Source organism: Rhododendron vialii, chromosome 6a, assembly GCF_030253575.1.
Source record: "Rhododendron vialii isolate Sample 1 chromosome 6a, ASM3025357v1".
NCBI classification, from domain to species: domain Eukaryota; kingdom Viridiplantae; phylum Streptophyta; class Magnoliopsida; order Ericales; family Ericaceae; genus Rhododendron; species Rhododendron vialii.
Window position 1 is genome coordinate 29,493,673 of NC_080562.1, and position 26,283 is coordinate 29,519,955.

At 37.4% G+C, this 26,283-nt stretch overlaps 1 pseudogene; it reads left to right on the forward strand.

Annotated features, from left to right (window-relative positions):
* Window positions 1–20,750, forward strand: part of LOC131328607 (E3 ubiquitin-protein ligase ATL41-like) — a 21,408-nt pseudogene extending 658 nt beyond the window's left edge.
* The last annotated feature ends 5,533 nt before the right edge of the window (window positions 20,751–26,283 follow it).

Here is a 26,283-nt window from a genome sequence, read left to right on the forward strand (position 1 = left end):
CACCCAATGAGACATATTAAAGGAAGGATCATTTTTCTGGAGTAGTCGGACATGTAAACATGCACGCACGAGGTTCCTGCATCAGGATGCCTGTTGTGTCAAATTCATTTCAACATTTCTTGTTGAAGTAGTTGATAACTTGATATTATTCAGGGCCATGATCAACTATAACCTTCCATTGTGCATAGGTTGCGCAAATATCACATTCATTGCTACTACACTTTCCCTTCCAGCACAGGACTATAGAGTCTTGGTTATACACTTGTCATAATTTTAACAATGAAATGGCCGGATGGATTGAATAGGGAATTGCTATATGATCCAATAGTCTTGATGTTCGTAAGTGATGAAGTGCAACAATTCGTATCTTCCTCTCTCTTGCTTTCAAAGGTTTGAGTATTTGCTATCGCTGTCTGTATTACTAATCTGTTTCTAATGCACCTGTGGTCTCTTTGTGCTCCAGTATCATACTCTTATCTATTTGCAGTTTGGATATTTTCTGTCCGTACTCATGTTCTGTATTATTTTCCTTTCCTGTCATTCTCATAGCTTGTATGGTCTGGTGTTGCTGTTCTCATATCCTCATTACCTACATATATACTTTTTTGTAAATCAGCTGCGTAGGCCCATGTTGGAGAAGACTTCTGGTTGATTTGGAACTTGATACTGCATATCAAATACCATTGTAGGAGTAGCTTAACTTTGAGGACTTATCAATTGTCCATTTGTAAGCTTTTCGCTGCATATGGCCGAAACATATTTGGCATCTTTTTTGTTAATTGGTAGCTGGAAATGCATGCATCAAATGCACTGATTAGTTTTATTTGAGAGTGGAGTTGGACCTTCTCCATCTTTGCCTTTTTTGATTTGCAAAGGAATTTATAATTGTCAGAATTAACTTAAATTAGAACTTAAGTTTACATATCCGGAGGATAGTTAATTTATCTGAGCATAATCAAATTAATGTTCACGGTTCATGGGCATATTATCTCCATTGATTTTTAATCAATTTTATCTAAGGCAAGAGTATTAGTTTGTACTTAGACATCAAATTGTTTAAACGAGAACTTAAACACTTTAAATATCGCCCAGATTTTGGAGTTTGGAATTGTTACCGTTGGCTATTCTAGCTCATTACATTTGGAAGGGAAAGTTAAAACAAGCACTACACAGGAAACATATTTCACCTAGTCAACACAGATGCAATTGATTTCACAATGAGACTGGTTTCTTTTCCATCATCTATGGGTAAGCCTCTGTGATTCGTTTCTTCTGTGTGGGGCATTTCTTCAGCGTGTGGGATTTAACTTAATATATGTGTCTGCCTAGATGACGGGATCCTTTCATTTATAAAGCATGCCGGAGTTTTATACGAAGGTATACTCAGCTAATACACATGGGGGATGAATTTGAGTGGCAGTCTAAGGGAGAGATGGATAAGTGGTTTAACAGGATCATATGTGCATGGTTTCTATGTTGTTCTGAACAGAGTGAGCGGTGGCAATTTATAGGTTAATGGTTGGAGTTTTACAAAGAAAACATGAATGAATTGATTAGTTAAACTATATGGTCTTGTAATTTTCTGTCGTTTGTTGTTAGATTATTAGCAAATTCACTGATCTCATTAGGCTTATTGCAGATTGCTACAAAACCTGTTAAATCAGTTAAATTAAAATATTGTGGCATCAACCTCAGATTTGGTGGTTGAGTTCCGAAGAATGAAATAGATGAGGTTCCCAGTGTCCAGTTGAATTCTAAGTTCCAAGTATCTTTAAAGAAGAAAATAACTAAACTGAGATTTTGTATGATATTTCTTTCTTCATAGTTTCTTTAGGTTCTTCATAACTTGGGCTGCAGGGCTCATGGTTTTGAAATTTTAGTGCCATCTTGCTCGATGTGAATTGTTAATCTTCATGAAGGACACCTATGAACTCTCTGAGTATAACTTTGATAAACGAATTCATTTCTGTCCATATTCCAGTAACTCCTAAGAAAGGAAGTGATTAGATTGTGATGCTTTTCAGGCCGCAGTGTACTTTAATAAGATCGGAACGACGACTTCTTCCTGGAGAGGAGAGCAGATTGACATTCCGGTGAGTAACAAACTCCTTGTTTTGAGCAACGTTTTCCAATAAAGCCCTTTTGCTGTTTATTTAATGATTTTCATTTACAGGTATATTTTTTATATAGACCCCGAGTTTGAAATTGATCCTAAAATGGATGGTATCAACAACTTGATCTTGTCCTATACCTTTTTCAAGGTTTCTGAAGAAGAGTGGACTACTGCCCCCAATATTATCTGCGAATGGACCTCTAATAAGATTTAGCTTTTTTAACGATATTCTCTCAACTTTTTTCTTGATTTTTTAATCAACAATATTTTTTTTGTATGAAATCTATAGAGAATAGATGTTGTCAATATTCTCACAGAATCAAATATTCGTGAACACAAAGGTGTATGTGGCACTTTTGAGCAAGGTTCAGTTTGTGCTCGCTAAGCCAAAACTCTTGTGGGAAGCTATATGAAGAGGGTTGATGAAGCTGTCAATGAAGCGAAGAAACTGGCTGCAGGTTTGTCACAACCTCTAACTGGAGCTGCTTTCCTTGAAATTTTGAACTGCCAAATACATGGTGTTGTTAACATACACTCTTGAAAACTGCCCATGTTGAAAATCGGGGTAGTAAAACCATTAGTAGACTCCCACCATGTGCAGTGAACACACTAAATTGTAATTTCTTTAAGGGTCCTCAATGACTTCTTGTGGTGGCGACTTTGTTTCTATTAGAAATACCTTTCTTTATGTGTAGTGTATACCATTCCCCTTGGGGTTTCAATTGGGTGTTTTGTGGTGTTAGCCTTTGGTATTTACCAGAGCCTTTTCTGTTGGACTACTACAAACAAAGATTTTCATGTTCCCTATTTGTAACATGCATTAGACCAACAAACAAATTCTCATTCCCTTAAAAGGTCACGGGTCACTTCATTTGGCAACTAGAGTTTGAGGAAAGACACCATCTTTATGTGAATCCTCACGGACAGACATTCATATGTGGCAGATTAAATGATACCAAAGTTTTTTTGAACTGAGGATAGCTTTTTACAGCATATACCTATGCCAAGAGGGATGTAAATTCATACATGCATGTCTGCACGCGCTGTTTCGCACTTTTGTTTGGTGATGTTTTTAGTTCTATGCATTTCTCTCCAAGAGTAAAAAATTCCCTTCATCTTATTCCTTTTTTCTTTTTCTGAAATGCATGTCATCTCTTATTCGTTGTTGGCTATTCCACAAAGCAACTGTAACTGTCCAATGTCAAGATCTTTGGATTCAAGTGATTCAACTTAATGCTTAGGAGTGATTCCCCAGAAATCCATTTCATAACTGCATGCTGTGACCTTTATTTTTGTGTTTTTCTGAAAAGTAAAAGTGGCATAGTTAACTTATGTAACCTAAATTATGTGCAATCTTGAAAATATAAGTATGTGTCAAAGCAAACAACTTTTGCGGGTAAAATTAATAATTGAGAAAATTTTATGGTTGGTGGAACATTATCCTTAATTGGACATTCACCAGGAGGATGGCTAGTACGTGTTTATATGGAAGAATTCCCATGTTTTGCTTTTATTGACTCTAGGAAACTGCACTTGTATGTAATCTTACTTGCCAGTTTTGTTTCAATTCTCTTTGGATCCCTTCTATATTTGCATTGTTTCCTATCCTTGAGACTTAAGAGCCTGTGTTAATCACTAGTGTTTCTCCTTTCAGCCCACCTCCAGAAGGTTCACCAGGTGTTATTGAGCAAACTAGGGAATTATGTTGAAAATGCTCAAAAGTTGTCTATGCTCCGGAACTGAGATGGTGTATAGCAGGGAGGTAAATATTCTCAATATATCACTTTAACACCAACCCATGAAATCGGGAAGACTCAATAGCTTTAGTTTGCTACTCTATATTTGTCAGCTTAGCTTGTTCCATTTTGTGTATTTTGTTCTAATTCAAACGGTTGACAGTTTATAAATCAGGCCCTGTTCACATGTGGAGAGTTGGCAATGTAATTTCATCTCATTTGTCTATTTTGGAAGTGTAACTTCTTCTTTCTCTCCACTGTTTGGAGACGATAAAAGAGGGGTACTGTTTGGATGCCCCCCTCTCTCCTTACTATATATGCCAAAATCCCCAAATTCCCTACACCTTCACCACTGAAAAACCCTAAATTGCAATCCCTCATCTCTCCCTCTCTCAAATCGCTCAAATCTCTTGCTTCCAAGCCCTAAATCCCTCACCAAACTTCTGAAAAACAGCAACCCATCTCGTATGCACCTTGAACCGAGTTCGAAACACCCAAAAATCGAAACCCTACAGTTTGGTTTCAAAGCCATAACAGGCCTCACACAAAATCGACTCCCATAGCCTCGAATACAAGTTTTATATTGCCCAAAACCCTCTGCAATCACTGTTCACAGCCAAGAATCTGCAGCAATGGCACAAGTAGATCTGTACTAGAAGAAGCTCTGGCATCAGGAGCAGTTTGTCTCTCTCTTTGCCTTTCAGGTCCCCATTTCTCTTCGCCCTTCGTCGATCTCAATTTTGATACTTATACGTGTTCATTCGTTTCGGGCCATGCATGACTTTACCAACACAAACCGCAAAAATGGAAGAAACACGGAAGGAAAAAAGGATATTGAGGGAAAAGTTGGAAAACCTATCAAAGTAAAATTTAAATCATTTGACACTGCACACCAGAATTGCGGGAGCCACCACTGGCAGCATGTGTAACTACCAAAACACCCTCCTCACAGCCAAAGGAAGACATAAGAGGGCAGAGATATTTTTGTCCCCTCAAGCCATAAAAAGGATAGCATGTGTAACTCTACATTTCCTTCAATTTTGGCTTTGTATGCATAAACAGCTTGTAATCTAAAAATGTTCATATTATACCAAATAGGTTGTAAGATATAAAGATAATTGCGGAGAGAATTAAAATTCAGGATCCGAGGATGTCTTATCCATTTTTAGGATATGTTAGATATCTACACTTTAAGTACCGCAATGAATCAAGTTTGTAAGAAAATAGTGAACATTAAACTAGATGTTTTCCTATTACAAAGGGAGGGAAAATATGAAGAGAAAAGATAAGGGTAGTTACCGTAGTTTTATGGCCTCTAATTTATAGAATCTTTACTATAATCCATCCTAAACTTTACTTTCTTTTCAGGACCTCTGGTTGTGAAAGTAGCTGTGCTTTCATTCTACGGTCCATGATATTCGACAAAAAAATAAGGGAAGTCTTGTGGTAATGACACCTGAACTTTGTCCTTTATTTTATCATACACATGTTTCACAAAGATAAACCCACATGTTTGCTAAAGTTATTAGAAAAGGGTCTCTAGCCATTTTTGTGATATTTGTCTCTAATAGTGGATCTTCTAATTTCAAAGTTTGAGTAGGCAGATTCATTCATGTTAGGTATCAATATGAAGTGAAGACCTGCTTCACTGTGTTTGTTCTGTTTATTTGCCTACTTGTCACTTAGAAAGATGATGAAGTGTTTCCTGTCTAAGGAGAGGCATCAATAATTCTCAACAACCAACTGGATGAGCTGAGTGAAGCTTTAGGAGTTCCTTATAGGAATAATTTAGAGGTTCCCTATGGCATTCTTTTGATTCTGCTTATTATTGCTGTAGAACTAGCTAGATATCAGATGATAAAACCAAGTCTTATTGAAGTGCATGATGAGGAGCAGCAAAATGAATTAAGTTTTCCAATCACTTCGAACGATCTACTAACCAAAGAAATCTTAATTTAAGAAAAAGATTGAAAATCCGCGGCTTCTATTTGGATTCTGGGTTCTTGGAGGAACTTGTTGAGGGAAAAGAAAAAGTAAGGGAAACATATGGTTTGTGAATGGTAACCCCTGAAAATTTTCTCTTCATAGATCTCTTCACAAACCCAGGATCCAAACAGAGCTTGATCCAATCATAGTTTTACTTTATTTCATCTTGTATTTGTGGTTTTAAATTTTTATACTTTCATCTTGCAGGTTGGAAAGCATGGTATGATTATTGAGGTCACTGACTATAATACAAGGCGAAGTACCACGTATCTTCTTGAGTTTTCCTTTATCCTACCATTAAGGTGAGATTTTCGCTTTTGTTTAGTCCGGTATCTTATTCCTGCAAAGATAACGTGATGGTATGATTACTTCTGTTGGATTGGGTTGTTTCTCATTAGAAAATTTCTCATTTGATACGAGTGATGAAAAATTGATGTTAGTTGGAAACAATTGTCCTTTAAGCTCTATTTGTTCCCAAGAGAAGGAGATAACAGGAGTTAAACTCACGTTATTGTATTGGTCTAACATGTGGAGAAATGACACCGTAATAATAAAAGTTGACACTCAATTTTAGAATATGATGTAAAGACAAGAATTTCACAAATTGTATTGGTGTAAACACCTTAAGGTGTCAAGAAGTAAAGAATAGGGTATTCCAGATTGCACGTGAAAACAACAGTATGATGCTTTTTGGTGCTACTTTGTAGTGTGAACTATCGCCTTGTGATCTTTTTCTTGGGTATAGAATTTCATATTTTTTGTTTGTTTACATGATTATGGCATGACTAAGTCAACTGGAGTAGCAAGTCGTGGCTTCAATACATAATAGTTTCATGGTTACTCTTTCGTGGGGCTTCTCACTCCAAGTATGAAAGCTAGAGTGGTAGATTGGGTAGGAGGAGTGCTGAACTTTGGTTAAGAGGACTAGCTATTATGAAAGCAATGATTTTTCAATAACACGTGTTATAAAATCCCTGCAACATTCTATTTCTAAGATTGTATTTTGATCAATTCCATTTTGACTATAGTTTATTTTGTTTCCATACCAGATACGAATACCTCTTTCCTAGATTTTTACATTCAATCATACTGGAAGTGTATTTATTCATTCCCTGAATGCTTATTTCGTACTGTTGGTTACTAAATTGATAGTAAGGTTGTATTTGTCCAGAGAATTAAACATTTTTTAGTGTGTCATAGCGAAAGGGAAATATTGCAATATGCATTTTATTTGGGTTTTGTTATGATTGAATTATGGTGAGATCGATTAGGCATGGATCCATAGGAGTTAGGAAGACAAATACCACTCTAATTACGGTATTGAAGGTGTACCAGAGCTTCTGGTGTTGGTAATGGCTGTCCAAAAGGAATTTCTATGAGTTCACTATTTCCCTCTGCCTTTTGTGGACCGAAAAGAACCTACTATGGGTGGATCCATAGGAGTTAGGAAGACAAATACCACTCTAATTTCGGTATTGAAGGTGTACCAGAGCTTCTGGTGTTGGTAATGGCTGTCCAAAAGGAATTTCTATGAGTTCACTATTTCCCTCTGCCTTTTGTGGACCGAAAAGAACCTACTATGGGTGATCCATTGACATAGACAAGCTAGCTACCTTGGGGAATACCTTTCCTGTTCTATTGCATCAATCATGATAGCTGTCAACATAAGGTTGAAAGAATAGATAGAGTGCCGTTCATTTTCGGAGAGGGAACAATCTTTCTACTTCGACAAGGTCTTGTAGGTTCCCGGAATGACTAGAAGTCTCTCATATGGGAACGAAGGTAGTGAAAGGACAAGCACTCGCTGATTGAGAAACTTAAGTTCAAGTACTGAAATTGCGTAATTGGAAGCTAAAAATGAATTGTTGAATGCTGAAACTGACCTTTAATTGTTGAAAACAATGTGTCAGGGCTGGAACTGTGTGTGTGCGCGCAAAAGACAGATGCTGAATTTGAGGTAGTGTTCCGGTTTACCCCCTAAAAAAATAAGTACTTGTTTGCAATTTTCAAGCTTAAAAATAATAGGCTTACTAAAATAAAAAATTATGCAATATGGATCTTATTTTGTAGATCAAACCTTGCAAAAAATTTTAAAAATATTTTTGTAAACCCATTATTTTTAAGCTTAAAAATAGGTCCTTATTTTTTAAGTCCTTATTTTGGAATGTGGAACGGGGCCTAAATTAGTTGTTTTAGTATTGAAAATTTGTTAAGGAAGGAATAGGGCAATCGTTTACCTTTATGGGTATCTAAACCTAGTATATGATGTGTGGATTGATGTGCTCTATACTAGGTTGGGAAGCAACGTGCCTAAATTAGTTGTTTTAGTATTGAAAATTCGTTAAGGAAGGAATAGAGCAATCGTTTATCTTTATGGGTATCTAAACTTAATATATGATGTGTGGATTGATGTGCTCTATACTAGGTTGGGAAGCAACGACAAGTACCATGACTCCACATGGGGAGTGACCTTGTGTTGGCATCGTTTTGCTGGACCTCTTCATTTGGTACAATCCTGAATTTATTTTCTATATGATTGGGATATGGAACAAGGTGTTTGTGTTGCATTATGAGGGGAGCAATATTTTGTCAAGTCTGAATGGAAGTGTTATTGACCACAAAGGGTCATGTATGCCCGTACGGGTTGCTATGGTCAAGAGGGTTCACTAAACCTCGAAAGAGTAAAAAATTACCAACAGGGTAGCTATGGTCACAAGGGTCGAATGTGACCATACGATTATTTATGTGGTGTAGAAAGAGTTTCATTGTTAAGAGAGAGAATGCTAATGTGTGACAAAGGATATGCTTGACATTTCCATTCTACAATATTTGGAGAAAGAGTTATTATAGGAATGGTCCATTTTTTTTTAAATGTCTTTTGTGTAAAAAGAATCATTGTTTTTCCCATGTGATCGAAATAAGAAGGCCCACTACGAGCGGGTAGTGGGCTTAGCAAGAAGTATACGTCACGGTGAAGGAAATAAGTATAGAGTAGAAATTGTAGATAGAGAGTGTCAAGTAAATGAATGAAACAGTTTTGCACATACGTGTAATGCTTTTTTGAGGAATGTCGTTGGTGTATAGTAATCGTGTCCTTTTGCTAAAATAATAACACGGAAATGTTAATTTGATGTTATCACATTCCAACTTATAGAACGTTTTGTAGGTTGAGTTGGTGTGTGACACACACACATCCTCTCTCTCTCTCTCTCTCTCTCTCTCAAGTAATGTAGATAAAGATGGCACTTCAGGTTGATGTCATATAGTTTGTGATTGTTGACTAATGTGAATACTTCAATTTTGTCCAAGTAATAATTTCTGTGATTCTCTGTATGGTTAATGTGGAAATTTTTAATAACTATCAATAGACAAATCATAAAAGTGTATTGAAAAGGAGCTAAGAAGAATTGTCTGAGGGGCATACAATTCTCACGTAATAAAGTGCTACGTATACGTGTTCATAAACAAATTTTGTAACTGAAATGATTACTTAAGTAGAGCTTACCCAAAATAAAGTGCATCGAAGGTTTATCTTTTGTCATTTAACTTTACAAAATATTATAAACTGTTGCCTAATTTGAATTCCATCCTTTGTTGCTCTACATACCCTGTATATATAAAATGACAGATTGGCAAATTTGGTTTCACATTGGATGTATGATAATGTGAATTAGGAGCTAATTCTTATTGCCAATAATTTTTCCAAGCTAAGTACAGTAATTCATTTACATTCCAACGACACAAACAAGAGAAAGAAAACCCAAAAAATACTCCTTAGGCCAACAACAAACACAAGGCACCAAGGCCAAAGAAAGTCAACTGTCATGCCAATTGAAAAAACGTAAGTAGATTTATTAACCCATATTTGAGTTTCAGTGCCAATGAATCAATATATTTCCCGTTAGAGTCGTAGATCTTATTTTGGTAAGGATTCTATTCTTGGTGTGCAATCCCAAAAACTCATGAGGATGGAAATCGGAGGAAGGAGCATAACAGAACAACATTTCCTGTTCAACTCCAACAACCATTCTTCTTGACAAGTTTCCTTAAAATCCAAAACCCATGAATTCATTTATGATTCCTCTTGTATATACTTGTATTTATTGCTTCTCAATTTAGGAATTGTCCATCTTCTATTACTCGTCAAGAAATTTTTATCACACAATGAGTATAACAAACCAATGAGCACAAAACGACGTGTGAGCACGTTGCACCTTCCCTAGTAGTACTTAAGGACATATTGTTATGAGCTTGATGGCTTGGATGTCTATGCTGGCTTGTGAGGAACAACCCTTCGGGATACTAAGTTTTTATCTTTTCCTTTTGGGAAGCAAAATTCTACTCAACTTTGCATAATTAAAGTTTTTGTTTGAACCCTGGTCAAGTGGTACAATATAAATTGTTTTAGGAGACAATGATTGTTTTTCGGGCCTTTCTTTTGTGTGGACTTAGTTATATCTATGAAGTACGGATTTTTTCAAGTGTGGAGTTGCTTGGGGAACCTCAATGTATTAATGGGCTTTGTTTATTTTGTACCAAAAAACTGAAGCTCTGTTTCTTTCCTCGTTTCTTTTAGTGTTTCTGATCTCATAATTCTTGAAAATGACACCACTAATTTTATGATTAATATTGGAAGATTGGCGAAGAGGCCTCAAAGCGCTTTGCGCTGACATGATAACCAAATTGAAGAAGGCATTGCCATGGAGAAAGAAGTAGTATGTTATAATTTCTTTTGTTTGATGATGGAATACTGTATTGTGATGCAATTTCTAACTTTCTTTTTCCTTTCACTGAAGGTCAAAAGCCCGCCAAATTTTGCTGATTTCTATTCTTGTGCATTTCGATGCTGCCTAACAAGTATGGTGAATCCATGGTGTTTTGTATTCTTAGAACCTTAATATTTTTTTCTTGCATCTTTTACCAAAAGGAAAGCAGAAGAGTATCGACATTGAGAACATCTGCCACTTACGCGATCTTGTCCTAGGATCCTAGTTCCGTACCCAAATTGATTATTTCATTGAGTATCTCAAGGTGTGTAGTCGTAGTTTCAACATGCTCCCCTCAATACAACAGTACTTTATGTTCCTTGTTATTCATCCACTGCCTAATCATGTTTTTTTTTAATCGGCATCCAATGCCTAATCTTTATCACTAATACTTGGGTGATCGCATTTGAGTACAACATTTTGGGTACCATGTGATGTGCCACCAATGTAGTGGAAGAATGGTCCCCATATGTCATGTAGTGGAGCACATTCTACCAATGCAATGGTGACTCATCACATGGTATCCAAAATGTGGTCACCGTAGCATTGCTCAATCTTTAAGCTTCATTTTCTTAAGTATTCATGCAAATTCAGCTAGGATTTTTTGTTTTCTGACATTTTCAGTTAGGTTTGGAAATTTTAGTGCCTTAACTATTTGCTTAGCTGTCTCCCATACTAATGACACTGTGGATTGAGAGTGGTGAATAGCATTTTTAACCAAATTAACCTACCCACGAAAATATGGGACACTGAAGAAACCATTTAAGGTTGATTGGAGAAAAGAACTGGAACCCAATTTACATGTGGAAAAATTTCAAAATGCCCCCCAATCTTTGCACTCAATGTCTAATAGACACCCAAAAGTTTCATAAAGTTCAATTTTACTCCTAAATTTTTGCTCCATCAATCAACTAGACACCTACCGTCAAAATCTGTCAACTAACAGGTTTTGCTAAGTTGGATGTTTTGCTCCGTTAAATAGCTTACAACCATACTCTTTCCTTCTTCCTCTTTGCCCCCTCTCCCCTCCCCTCCCAAAACCCTAGCCCTAAAATCTCCAATTCCCTATCTCATCCCACATGACTAACCCTTTCCTCCTCCTCCTCCTCCTCTTCCCCCCTCCTACGGCAACCAAGAATCAATCTCCAATTTCACCAACATGGCTTCCATTTTCCAAAAGTGAGAAGCTTCACAAACCAATTGAAACCCATGACTGTAACATTAGGAAAAGAAATAAAGAGAGAGAGAGAGAGAGAGAGAGAGAGAGAGAGAGAGAGAGAGAGAGAGAGCCTTAAATTAGTTAAAATCGAAACCCAAAAATCATTGAGAGAGAGAGAGAGAGAGAGCGCCTTAAATTAGTTAAAATCGAAACCAAAAATTCATTAGGAAAAATAAATAAAAAGGGGAGAGGCATTTACGGCCTCTACAATGTTTCCTTGTTGGGTGGATACTAAGGAAAAAGTGGTTTGCAAATTTTTTTTTTCCGAGGGGGTCATAACCAATTGATCTTCTTTGGCCATGGAGGAGGTTTGCCCTTTCTTCGTTGTTGCATAGATATAGATGCTTAGTAAGAGAGAGAATGAGAGTTGAGACATAGGGGACATTTCAAGTGCTATGGGATACCACATAAGCATATTTAACTGAGCCCAAACGTCCAAGTCAGCCAAATCCATTAGCTATTTTATTTGACAGATTTGAAGGGTAGGTGTCTAATTGATTTTGACGTTGCAATAGTTTGGGAGTAAAATTGAAGTTTGTGGAAGTTTGGGTGTCTATTAGACATTGAGGTCAAGTTTGGGGGGCATTTTGAAAATTTTCCTTTTCATGTACTTAAACATGAGGTCATTCCTTGAAGGAATTATTGACCCTACAGTTATTTTGGATTGAGAGATCACGTGCGGCTTAATAATCTTGCTGGATTATTTGTCTCAATGATATTTTTGTACTGTTAGTATTATTTTTTATTGCATCCTCCCTTAACTATTAGAGTTTCCTCTGGTGGTGCTATGCAGTTGGTAATGCATGTTGGAGTTTAGGGTTCAAATTTGGTACGAATTGTTTGTGTTATGTCTGTTATCGCTCTTTGCTGTATATTTTTCTTTTGTAGGAGAATTTGGGGCATAGCTATGCTGGAAGATTGTATTTGTGTTTCTAAGTAACTTGCTTGTTTGAGTCTCATATGAGGATGGGTTCTAGCTGGGAGTGATACTAGCCTGTCATGGTTTACTGTATGTCTTTTCTCTGTTGTAGTTGATTTGCCTAATTTGATGTCTCATCTGTTTTTTGGTTGTGTTTCATTTTTCCCCCCCTTCTAGTTTCTGGTATGGTTTACATTGCCATTGTGTTGTCAGGTATAGTGCTGTGCTTCTTCCTTTTTTTTCACCCCTCCTATCGTAAACTATTTGTAGAGCATTATCTATAGATTGTCATGTAGTGTCAATTTTTCTATTCACATGTGTACCGTAAAATGTGAAATGTGATGTGGTATGGTTTACGTTGCAGGTTCAATGTTTCTCTCGTAATGTTGTCTTTGAGACCTAAAATATATTTAGGATATCTAATGTTATGATATTGCTTTTTTATATATTTTTGTTACTTTTGGTTTTTACCATATTTCTGTCCTCCTCCCACACATGTTGTGTAGATTTTCATTGGCATAAGAAGGAGATGACATTATCGGTTCTATGTGTTTTGTTCTTGATTTTTTTCCATGATTGGTATCTTGATATGTGAAGATCGATATAAGTTGACATGACAACAGAATATTTTTTCCCATGATTGGTATCTTGACATGAGTTTCCTATTTCATGAAGAGTGTAGTTAGATGGTCCCTTGGCCATGCAGTGTTTTAGTAGTACTGCTAGAGTGTTGGAGTCTCTCAGGTCTCATTGAGTCTCATCGTTTTCCTTGTCCTAAGCTGCTTGGCTTGTATGGAGTCTGTTAGCATCTTGTGGTATAAAAGAAGCACTAGCTTGGGTATGCGAAAGCTGAGATGTCCCAAAACACATTTGCTTGTATCACATGATAATCACTATGCTATCCAGTCTTCGTGTAGGCACTTGCCATGGCCCGTACATTTTAGTTGTCTGGATGTCGTGATAATCGCACTAGTCTTGGCCTCTTGACCGACATTTCGTATCAAAGTCTGTTTTGCATATTCACATTTTGCTCACCATCTTTACACAAAATCCCTACACAGCTTGCTTGCTTGATGCCTCTTGGCTTTAAACTATCTGAACGCTTTCTTGCATGATGCCTCTTGGCTTTAAACTATCTGAACGCTTTCTTGCATGACGCCTCTTGGCTCTAGAACTTTTTCATTATCTATGCAGCTTAGCACTTCTTGTCTTGCATCTCTTTATGCATTGGTCGCTTGACCAGTGACTCTGCTTGCTGTTTTCTAACATATTTTCCCTTCCCCTTTTTGCCTTGTGCTTGCTTATCCTGTTCTCATGCACTATCTGTTTATGGCTTAATAAACAAGTACATGTGAAATCAGTCAAAGTGCATTAAACTGTTTTATGTCAAATAAGTAAAGGCCAATCTCTGTGGTTGGGCTGAGAGGGGTGGCTTACACCTTCCCCTCACCGTCCCCATGAATCCCAAACTCAAAATCTTGTCCCTTTTGGTTTCTTGGATCCTAAAACCAAGTGGCGATTCTAAACAGAATAAGTGTGCCTCAACGGACACTTTTGATCAAACAAAGATATGCTGCAACTGGTATCTAACAAACAAACAAGTAGTTTCGCTTATTGGCCATCCTATGTGGTGAGCTCTTTTCGAGGGGGTGTCCACAATCGGGAGGAACTGATACATATCCTAGATTCGCGCGATCAAGTGTTGAGATGTAAAACGATACCATTGGTAAGAGTTTTGTGGAGTAATCTGGGTAAGGAAGAGGCAACATGGGAAAGGGAGGATGCGGTTAGAGAAAAGTACCCGCACTTGTTTCCAGTGTAAATCAATGTGAGTCTTTTGAAGTTAAAAATCTTGGTTACCAATTATTGAATTACATTGATTGTTATGGTTTATGCATATCCAGTTGATGCATGACTCGTTTGATTTGGTTTATCAAATTTCGAGGACGTAATTTTTAAGGAGGGTAGAATGTAGAGACCTGTATTTAATTTCAATAATTATAATGTTTAACAAGAGCTTGTGTTGTTAAAAATGTGAAATGTGATGTGGTATATATGGTTTTTTGAGCTTGAGTCCGCATAAAACTGTCTTTTCATAACGTATTATTGTGAGGGTTTTATTTATGAAAAAGTTAGTTTATTTATGTTTAAAATCGGGGGCGTGACACTATAACTTGAATTCAGAATAAAAATCAAATTAAATCCACATCCGGACTAACTTTGGTTGTAGAACTGGCACAAAAAGAGGAATTTGTCGAAGGTGCTACATCGATCTATTCGGAGTAGCGGAGTAGACAACAATGATGAGCTTGGAATTCAAGGGCTCATTCCGTCAGCTGTGTCCCGTTTTGTTTCTTCAAATCATAAGTAGATAAGTCCATTTTCATGTTTTTTTTTTCCCCTAAAATTATCGTTACTACAACAACAAACAACATACACACTACTTCCTGACTACCAATTATACCAATGAGCTAGCAGAAACATCAAAGCACGATACATAACACTAGTATCTTACAAAAAAACAGATAACAAACTTTACAGAAATGAAAAATGAAACTTGTGTGTTGTCTATTACCTATTGAACTATTAAAAGCTCAAGTATTTGTAAAATCTCACAATCAAATCCTAAACTGGTTGACTCCAGCAAAAGAATATTTCCCTTTTCTGGAATTCCTTATGTGTATGGTTTCTTTCTATCAATAGTTTTACAGCCATTGGGCTCATCCTAACACAATAGGGTGTAGTTTTGAGTCGTGTCATTCAAATTGGGGGTCGATTGATTCATTGGTGCGACTTGTATTGTTCTCTCTCTCTCTCTCTCTGAGTTGATGAACATCAATTTCCTCCGCTTCATAGGCATGAGGAAGGATGTGTTCTCATGGCAAAGTGTGACATATTCCAAAGAACAAGACTGAGACAGTGGCATTGTGGCAACAGTTGGGCTATTGCAACCTTTACCAATTCCAGAAAGGAAATGGACTGATATCTCTATGGTGACTTTGCTTAGCTTCCAGCTTTGCACCATCTAGGCGCCCTATAGCAACCTTTCACTCTCTAGGTGCCCTGTAGCACGCTACCACTCGCTTCTTGACTAGATGCTCTGACTCAGGCTCACTCCTAGGCTTAGCTCTAGTCTCTCACTTGGAATGAGAGATTGTGCCATAAGTAGGCACTAGTAGCAAGAGATTTCATTGAGGGATTGCCAAATTCTCAAGGTAAATGAGTCGTTTTTTTAGTGTTGGATCAATTATCTAAATATGTGCACTTCATGGCATTATCTCATCCCTGTACTGCTATAGATGTGGCCAAGTTTTTTATATACAGTCTTCAAATTGCATCGCATGCCTGCTTCTATAGTGTCTGACACGGACAAGGTTTTTATTAGTGCTTTCTGGGTAGAACTATTTTGTTTGCATGGGACTGGATTAAATTTAAGTACAGCATACCATCCCCAAACAAACGGACAACCTGAAGTGGTCAATAGGTGTTTGGAGTTCTATCAAAGGTGCATGACCGGGGACAGACCCAAGGTTTAGGTGCATTGGTTGCCCTTGGCAGAATGGTGGTTCAATACAACCTATCACTCAGCTATTCAGATGACTCCCTATCAGATTGTCTATGGTCAAGGCCCCCTATACTTATATTCACTACATCCCAAGCTTTTCCAGCATAACTGCAGTTGACCAGTGGGGATATAATTGCACAAGGGATGTGGAGATGGCCCAGATTAAGGAATCCTCTCATTCAAGCTCTCATACCTCAAACTCCTCCAAATTTGAGACCAAATTCTGAAGTGGAAGATTATGTTCTTTGGCTGCCTCACCCAAGTGGTAACTTCACTGCAAAGTCTTCTTGGAATCCTACAAGGGATAGGTACCCAATTCAACCTTGGCACATAATCATTTGGAGGAATAATGTGCCTAGATGGTCCTCTGTTCTTTGGTTGGCTGTTCTTCGAAGGCTCAGTACGAAGGATAGATTGAAGGCATGGAGTATGCAGATTGATGGTGTTTGCTGCCTCTGCAATTTTGAGGAGGAGACACAGGAACGCTTCTTTTTTTAAAGCACTTACTCCGCCGTTGTTTGCCAGTTTCTGGTTGTAAAGAACAAGGTTCAAGGGATGCCTAGTAAATTAGGAGAAGTGATCACTTAGTTCTGCTCTAATGTGACTGGGAATGGCTTTAGATGCACAAGCCTTAAGTGTACCTTGGCTGCAGTTGTTTATGGGCCGTGGCAGGAGACGAATAGTCGAATTTTTAGAGGTGTGGCGAAGGGGCATGATCAGGTAGCTGTATAAGGGATTCTCTCAGTTCCAGGAGAAATGTGAAATATTCCTTGAAGAATAAGGCCCTCTGTGAGACATGCACTAAACAAATATCACTTTTTATAGCTTAAGTTCATAGCGTTCTTTTAAAAATGCTATAAAATGGAAGCAATTATTGTGTTTTTTAAAGTTAAAAAGAAGGGAAACACACAGAAGGCATTATACAGCGTTTCATCATCCATCCACAGCGTTCTGTCACAATAGAAGAGGCGCAAAAATGACTTTGCGCCCCAAATCGCTCACACTACTTCAAAATTTTCACTCGATTTCCGCATGATTCCAGATCTCCCCCCAATCGCACACCGCTTCTATTTTTCACTCAATTTCACAGTGACACCCGAACCCATATCTCCCAATCGTACTCTACTAACTTGTGTGAGATTTCTCATGCTGTGCGAACGGCGAACTGGTGTTGGTTGCTATTCTAGGGTTTTAATGATGAGTTGCAGGTTGGTTGCTTGTTCTTCAGTTCTCCTATTATCTGATGATTAAGCTCTGTTTTCGTACTAATCTTGGACTTCATCGTATTTTCGCTCTCCCGTTCTGTAGTTGGAGAAGAATCAAAGATTTATTTTCTTCTATGGGCGAGAATCGAAGACATATTCAGACCTTTTGCACCAGTTGAAGCAAAGAGGTCATTGTTCGGAGAGTCCTCAGCAGGTTTGATTTGATTATTTTCTTAATTTTTGCACAAATACGAAGGTAGGGTTTTAATCTCGATTTTGGATTTATACAGATTATGCACTTAGAGGGTTTGGATTTACTTTCATCGCCTCTTTCTTTGATGAGATTGAAGCCTATATATCTGTATTGGGTCCGTGTGCATGCTTTATGTACGTATTGTTAGCAATAAGATAGTTTCCAGTTATGGAGTACTATATTGGTTAGTATTGTTGTAACTCTATAAGATTTATGTCACTCCTTTGGTTTTTGGATGTGGTTTAGTATTTCTATTTCATAACCCACTTGTTTTGGGGAAGAAAATTTTAATTGGTTTATGAAATAACAAGATCCCATTTTATTGCAAATCCTTGTCTGAAGGACTCTCGAGTTATGAATCATTATTTTGTTATTCCAGATTCCTAATCATGTGGCCATTCAAATTGCTCTTGAACTCAAAAAGTTGCTCATAGACGATAGCCTTCTCAACATGTAAGTCATTGCCAATTACCTTATGTTTTCTATCTGTGTTGCTTTCAGTCCAGTTTGTATGTTATTCTAGATACTAAAGGTTCTCAGTACCTGTTTTGCAGCTCTCAATTCGACCTGGAAGCTAATTTGTTTAAGGTATCGCTCATTACACTGGTTCTCTCTCTCTCTCTCTCTCTCTCTCTCTCTCTCTCTCTCTCTCTCTCTCTCTCTCGTATGTTTTTGTCATTAGTTGTATGGGCTTTCGAATCTTCATTTATGGAATCCATACAAAAATATGGGGCATATGGGTAAGAGCATTAGTAGTAGATTGGTAAGTTAAAGCTAAGCAAGCAATCTTTGAATTGAACATGACATAGGGTGACAAACCTAAGATATTTCCACTGTACCCTGTAATTAGACACATTCTATTGCGGGGGATGTCAGTTTTTTTTTTCCTTTTATGCATGTTTTTGTATGAGTATATTTATGTGGGGGTGTGTGTAACTTCTCACGACCTTGTATAACAATTCAGGTTAGGCTCAGTAGCTACCCTTCAGCTTTTGAGCCATGGAAGCTTGGGTAGTTATAGCTTGAGTTTCCTGAAACCTTATCCACTACTTGTAAAGTTAGTGCCAAAGGGTGGTGGTAATGCCAAAACTGTTTTTGTTGGTGTCAAAACTCCAGATAATCAATCTTTCTTTGTGGCAAAGATTGACCGACCACTCTAATGGAATTACGGAAGTATACAAGGTGGTAGGGTTGCAAATGAGCCGAGCTTTGTTGAGCTCGAGTTTAGCTTATTTACTAAACAAGTCAAAAACTTGAGCTCGACCTCGGCTCGAGCTTTAACAAGCCGAACTTAGTCATTTACTAAACGAGCCTCTTTAATCGAGCTCAGCCTCCCTTAACGAGCCGAAAACTCGAGCTCGAGCTTGGCTTGTTTATTAAACAAGCCGAGTCGAGCGTTAACGAGCTGAGCTCGTGAGCTGCTTGGTTCATCTGTAGCCCAGCCACATAAATTATGTCAGTATATTTGTCACAAATGTATTTTAGCTCTTGAAGTGAAAAATAAGTTCAAAAAGCTCTACAGCCGGATTCTGTGAATAATCTTTTATACTAATCTAAAACGACCCATAAACTTGGACAATTAGGTGTTGCCTTTTTTCTGATGGAGCAAATGCTTCACCTTAAAAAGGGAAATTTGGAGCTAGGAAAGTCTTCAAAACTGGGGAGTCATTTTCACTAGTAATTTGTTTCCCTTTTCCATCCCTTGGAAAAAAACCCAACACCTAACGCGCATCACAAGTTCCCCACACAACAAATGAAGGAAAAGAAGATTACAGTATAACCCCATTTTACACCTATATGTAGACAATTTATAGGAGGACTCGCTCCATTCCCCCTCAACATATTGCAAAAAACTCTAAACCAAAACTACGCCACCCCCTCCTCCGCCACACGCCGCCATGTCGTCCGACGACCATGAGAATCACCCACCATGTACTCCACGAACCGGCCCTTTCTTTCCAAACCCGTCGTTCGAACCTCGTAGAAGGCACCAATATGATACAACAAGATCATGCTCATTGCAATCATTTCGCTATCCGTTGTGTTTGTGCTAGTCATCGTACTCCACATATACGCGAGATACGTCCTCTGTCGCCAGGCCCGCCGGAGTGCCGGGGCTGAGGTTTCTCAGGTGGAGCCGCCCAAGACAGGGCTCGACCCAGCAGTCATTGCCTCTCTGCCGGTATTCCCCTTCAAGAAAACGGAAACTGGCGATGAGAGAGAAGATGATGAAATGGCTAGGCTTCTACCAAACTGCAAGCACACTTTCCACGCGGAGTGTATTGACAAGTGGCTTGGTTCCCAATCGACATGTCCCATTTGTTAGACAGAGGCAGAGCTGAGGGTGGTGGCGCCAGAGCTCCCGCTAGAAGCGGTGGCGCTCCACCTACCGCACCACCCGTTGCTCCGCCTCCAGAGGGCGCCAACTCCACATTGGGAAGCGTGGAAGGGACGTCATCAGATGGTGGGATACAACAAACACAATCCTCGGCCGAAGTTAACGGATCGAGCTCGTGGTTGAGTTCTTTTCGGAGGATTCTTAGCAGGTAAAGGTCATCCCCACGAACTCAATCTAGCGGACCGGAAGAAGATATTGAGAAATTTTGGGTAAAAAAGAGTTTCATTAATCAGTTACCAAGGCAACTACCATTGTTCCTTCTCTCAATTTCTATATGATTTTGTATTTCCTTGTTATAATTACACGAGAAACAGAGATGAAATTATCGACTCGAGTCGCCGGCCGGTGAGGGGATTTATTCGGAGACGTTTGGTTCGGCTATGATTATTATTGTTCAAAGTCTGGGATTCTGTACGTTAGGAAATGTATTTGTTTACCACTGTAAGGAAAGACTTTAGGTATTTGGCTACCTAAGGTGAGTGTGATTGTGAATGCTTGATAGGGACAGGCGAACTAAAGCTCCATGTGCAGAAGCTAATTTTAGGAGAAACATTTGGGTGTCGTTACCACGTGGTGGTACTCATCGGTGATCTCAGTCGTCCAAATGTGTTTTGGACGGCCCGGACTTATTAGCTCTCTTCCTCCCCACAACTCTCGCTCCTTTTTTTTCTCCCTCCAAAATCCGGACCGTCCAAAGCACATTTTGACGGCTGGGATTGCCAACGAGGTACCACACCACCCGCTCGGCACCCAAAAACTTATTTGATTAAAGCCTTTGCTTTTCAATTGTTGACCTCATGTTCATTTTCAACATTTTACGTTTGAAAAGTTTAATTCCCAGCAGTTGTTGATCTTTGACGGCTTTGAGCTACAGAGAGGTTTCTGGTGAATTCTCAAAAGGAGGTTTGCTCTCATACTGGTTACATTTACCATGAATAACAACTTTTAGAGTTTTTTTTTGGGGTAAATTAACTTTATAGAGCAATAAATAGAATTTACAGAGTTTTCCAATACAAACTCTGAAATGGCTACCAATAAGGAGTCTTAACAAGGAAATAAATGATAACCAAAGCCCAAACACCGACTAATAGAATACAACAGAACTAGACAAAAGGACAACCAGCTAAGAACTAAAAATCCAAGAATTTAAGCCTCATATATCAACCAGCAAATGGTTCCCTTTAGTCCGCTTGAGGCCTCTCCAAGAGCGTTTGCATGCCCGAACTTCATTAATAATGTGACAGCCCAAGAGAGGAGCAGGAAGAGCTTTACCTTGGTATATTCTAGTATTCCTTTAGCGCCAAATCCAATAGATAGAAGCTGCCAACGAGAGTTTGTAGATTCTACTAGGGATAGAGGCACCAATCATTCGAGAACACACCCAATCAATTTCCTCAGCCAGCCTCAAAACAGTTCTTGCAATTTGATTCTTGGTTAATATCATTTTCCAAACCTCCTTAGAAAATGGACACTAAAAAAATAGGTGTTCATGGGACTCCATGGCACCAAGGCAGAGGCCACAATTAGCAATCAATCCCTATTCCCCAGCTACTTGTCTTTTGTAGAAATACGACCTATAAAAGCAATCCACTCTATGAAGGCCCAATGAGGAATATGGTGGGGAAACCAAATACTTTTTGCTCATGAAACCATAGGAAGAGCAGCCCTCAAAGCCTGTCGATTGCTATAGCATCACCAATTTCTGGTATAAAGGGTCTAAAGCATGCCAGTTATCAATCCAAAGATAAGTAGAGGATCCATCACTAATCATGTATTTAATCCAAGGTTGAGCTAGATCTCTAAGATTAAAAATCTTCCTAATGGTCCAAGAAGCCTCGCTAGGAATTTTAACTCTCCACAAGCTTTGATCTTTAATAATGTAGGTGTGAATCCATTTTATCCATAATGTATCAGACTTTAAACACAGGGCACATAAGTGTCTTAACATGAAAGCTCTATTCTAGCCTGTAAAAGTATCAGCAGTGGAATAAGCAAATGTGAATAATCAAAACATGCTACATCAGATTTTGATTATCCATTTAGAGGTTGCTAAAGTTAGTAATGTCAAATCCTACATTGGTTATTTTTTGCCCATAATCAAAACCAATGGGCTATCCAAACTTTTTCCCTTCATTTCATGCATATTTTTTGAAAAAGCAGTATTTGAAGGAAAAAAACAGTTTATGTCAGAAACAATTCAAAAAATAAGTTTATCGAAACAAAAAATAGTTTTTCAAAAAACACACTTTGTTCACTTAAAAACTATAAATACAATTTTGAGAAATTTTGAAAGAATTGTATTTACACAAATAGTTTTGAAATTTTAAAAACTATAATTATAGTTTTTTAAAAGCAGATTTTGTGTAAAAAACAGTTTTCTATAAAAGAGTTTTGAAATTTCAAAAAAAGAGTTTTGAAAAACACACTTTATTTACTAACAGTTTTAAATTTTTTTGAAAAAATTGTTTTTTGTAAAAAAAAAAAAAGGTTTCTGAAAAAAAAAATCTGAAAGTTACAGTTTGTTAAAATTATTTTTTGAAAACATTGTTGAGAGAGAGAAGGTTTTTGTGTAATGTTGGTGTACTTGATTGAGGGATAAAATTTGGTTATTGACAAAATATTGCTAGCTTTAATTATTGAAGAGCCAAAATTTGATGAGTTGTTAAGAGGTGGCTAGATTTGGTTATTTTAATGTGAGCACTTTTTTTATTCAACATTGCTAATTTTAACAATTTTTTGTTTTGCTTATTCCACTGTGGATGCTCTAAGAAGTCTGAATCCTAAAACAACTTTTAGAGTTCTCCCTTTCAAAATAGAAAAAGAAAAAGGACAAAATAGAAAAAGAAAAAGGGAAAAAAAAGGGCGGGCCTGGGGGGGGTGTGTGTGTGTGTGTGTGTGTGTGTGTGTGTGTTGGGGGTTGGTGTGGTTTCCTCCTATTACATGGAATTTTTGTTATTTAGCACTAGGTTTTCTATAAGGTATAACAAGTCATTTCTCCCTAATGAATGGTATTTTTAAGAGAACCGAATTGTCTTTTTGTCTTAAGCAATGTTCTAAAAGTCGCAAGGCGCTAGTTGGGCAGTCAGCCACCTTCGAGCTATTAATCGGATTAATCGGGCAATAAATCGATTCATATTCATTAGTAATTGGCGATTAATAGTTAGTCGGACCTAATTGGATAGACCCCGCCAGCGATTAATCGCCAATTAATCGTCGATTAATTCCTTGTTTTAGAACCCTGGTCTTAAGACAAAAAAAATTAAGGGAGAGTTCTTTGATGAGTTGTAGCAACCCAATGTCAATGGATTTGATCCAATGTCGATGAATCCAATTTTTTTCTGAAAATAAATGTATGCAAAAGATATTAATCAATATCCAATGATCATGATTTTTACGTGATTAAAGTTTGCAATGATCTCTCTATAAAGTGAACGGTTTAGATCGTCAATACGGCTCTGACACGAGCTCACAAATGGGAAAATTACACACAGACCAATTGTCGATAAGCCAACAGAGATAGATGTACCGTGCCACGCACATATGCAATAATAATGTGTTGTTTCAATTTAATATTTTACTTTAATGTTAATATTAATTTCGTGGGTTTGAGGAGATAATATACACAATTAGAGATATAGGAGTGGACCTTTTGAATTGGTCTCCTTGTTTTACTCGTAATTATTAGTAGCATGTTGTTGCATACTAACGGCAGATACACCCACTAATACTTGATTATTGATTAGAGTTTTTTTTTCTTTTTATCCCCTAAACTATGCATATTTTCTCTATTTAGTTCTTAAACTATCAATTTGACGATTTCATCCCCTCAACTATCATTCCGTTACCTACTTAGTCTAATAGATAACGAAAGTTAGGAATTTGGACAGAAAATGCCATGTAAGGCTTGTTTGGGACCATATAGAGCAGATCCTTGATTATGATAGCCTTAGAGATAAAAATTAATTATGATCTTTTAGATAAAATGATCAGAAAAATAAGACATTCGCACTAGTTTCAACAGATTGAAAATTGGAACACTTAATTCTGTAACCATATTTTTTAACCTTCTAAAAAATTATTTGCTTGAATTTTCAATCCATTTGGAACGGTGCGAAAATCTTATTTTTTTGATCATATTATTCTAAAGAGTCGTGATTAATTTTTATCTCTAGGGCTATCATAATTAAATATCTATTTTTTATTTTGGAAAAAAAATTATGAGAGCTCTAGAAAAAAAATTAATTATAACCTTTTAACATAAAATAATTAGAAGAATAAGATATTCACACCGGTTCACACGAATTGAAAATTAGAGTGCTTAATTTTTAACCATATGTGTAATATATAAACAGTCTAAATTCTATATAAAGAACTCAGTCTTTTAAAATGTCACATAAGATTCTAATATATGAATTTTGTTAAAAAATTAAGTGTTTCAATTTTCAATTTGTTTGAACCGATGCGAATGCCTTATTTTTTTTGATCATTTTATCCTAAAGGGTTATAATTAATTTTTATCTCTAAAGCTCTCATAATCAAGAATCTGCTTTACAAGGTCCCAAATAGGCAAATAGGGTCTTCCGTGACATTTTCTGTCCAAATTTCTAATTTCTGTTATCTATTGGACTAAGTAGGTAATAGTATGATAGTTTGGAGAATGAAATCATCAAATTGATAGTTTAGGGATTAAGTAGAAAAAATGTGCATAGTTTAGGGGATAAAAAGAAAAAAAACTCTATTGATTATCTCCTTATTCTTTTCCTAAAAATCTGCCATTATCTAAAGCCCTGACAAACTAACCTCTATGTTAATGCCTATCAAACTACTGCTCTGTTATTTCGGCTGAAGTGACAACAGTACACAACTCTATCAAAATCTCATTCTCTTCTTCCAATCAGTGCTCTCTTTCAGAAATATAAAAGCTTCTCGTGTTTCTTTTACTTCATACTTTTCGTGGATTATTTTGAGTGTCGGGAAACTACACGATTCGTGAGTTCGATTCATTGCACCGAAAAGAATCGTTGTATCTTGGGAAAAGAACGTCATCCAACCCTGTGCATAAGGGGGTGTATCATTCCTTAGGAGGGCGCCTTCATGTGCCTCGACTACTCTACAGGCCATTCTTATCTTTTCTCTTATAATATTTATTTGCCTTTCTTGGATGATTATTATTCTTGTTTAGGCATTTAATTTATCTAGTAGAATTATCCTAATCATAATTTTCCCAACATAATGCACACACTCACAAGCGCACATATATATATATATATATATATATATATATATATATATATATATATATATGCCGATCGAATTTTGATGATCCGAGTCGCTCAATGTAATCAGAACGTGAATTTAAGGGTGCTCGCGAGAAATCAACAAAAAAAAATGACCGAGAAGGGCTTCATCCGAAAATTTTTTATTGAACGGTTCAACAAAAAACTGCTCAAATCAAGCCCTTCTCAATTAGTTTTTTTGCCAATTTTTCGCGGGCACCCTTAAAATCACGTTCTGAACACATTGAGCGGCTTGGATCATCAAAATATGATCGGGAACTATGAGATTAATATTTGGAGGGTTTTTTTAAGTGTCCCCGGAACCGCCCATATATATATATATATATATATATATATATATACAAAAAATGGACTCACTATATGATGAATTTTACTTAATAAATAAGTGAACAAGCACAAAACCTTAAACTTACAACTTACTAGTAATAAATTTCCAAGCTGTGCCTGCAAACAACGACCCGGGGACCCTGCCGAGCGGCACCCCTGCCGAGCGGGTGCCGAGCGGCCAATCCGGCCGTTCATCTCGGAATCAACGGCCCGAATCGAAACATCTTTTTCCTTTTCTTTTTCTTTTTTTTTAAATCCGTTCGGTACCTTTACATCCGGGCCATCCAAAACACTTTTGGACGGCCGAGATGCGCTCGGCACCGCTGCCAAGCACCTCTGCTTGGCAGCATCTCCCAATCCGCAAACATAACAGATGGCTTGTCACTTCGGACCGTGTGCTACATTATGCATTCTCCAAAGCAGATGAAACAGATTATGTCAAGAGTGTAGGTCATCAGGGTGACACCTTAAAGGTGGAACTTTTGAAGTGATTGAAATG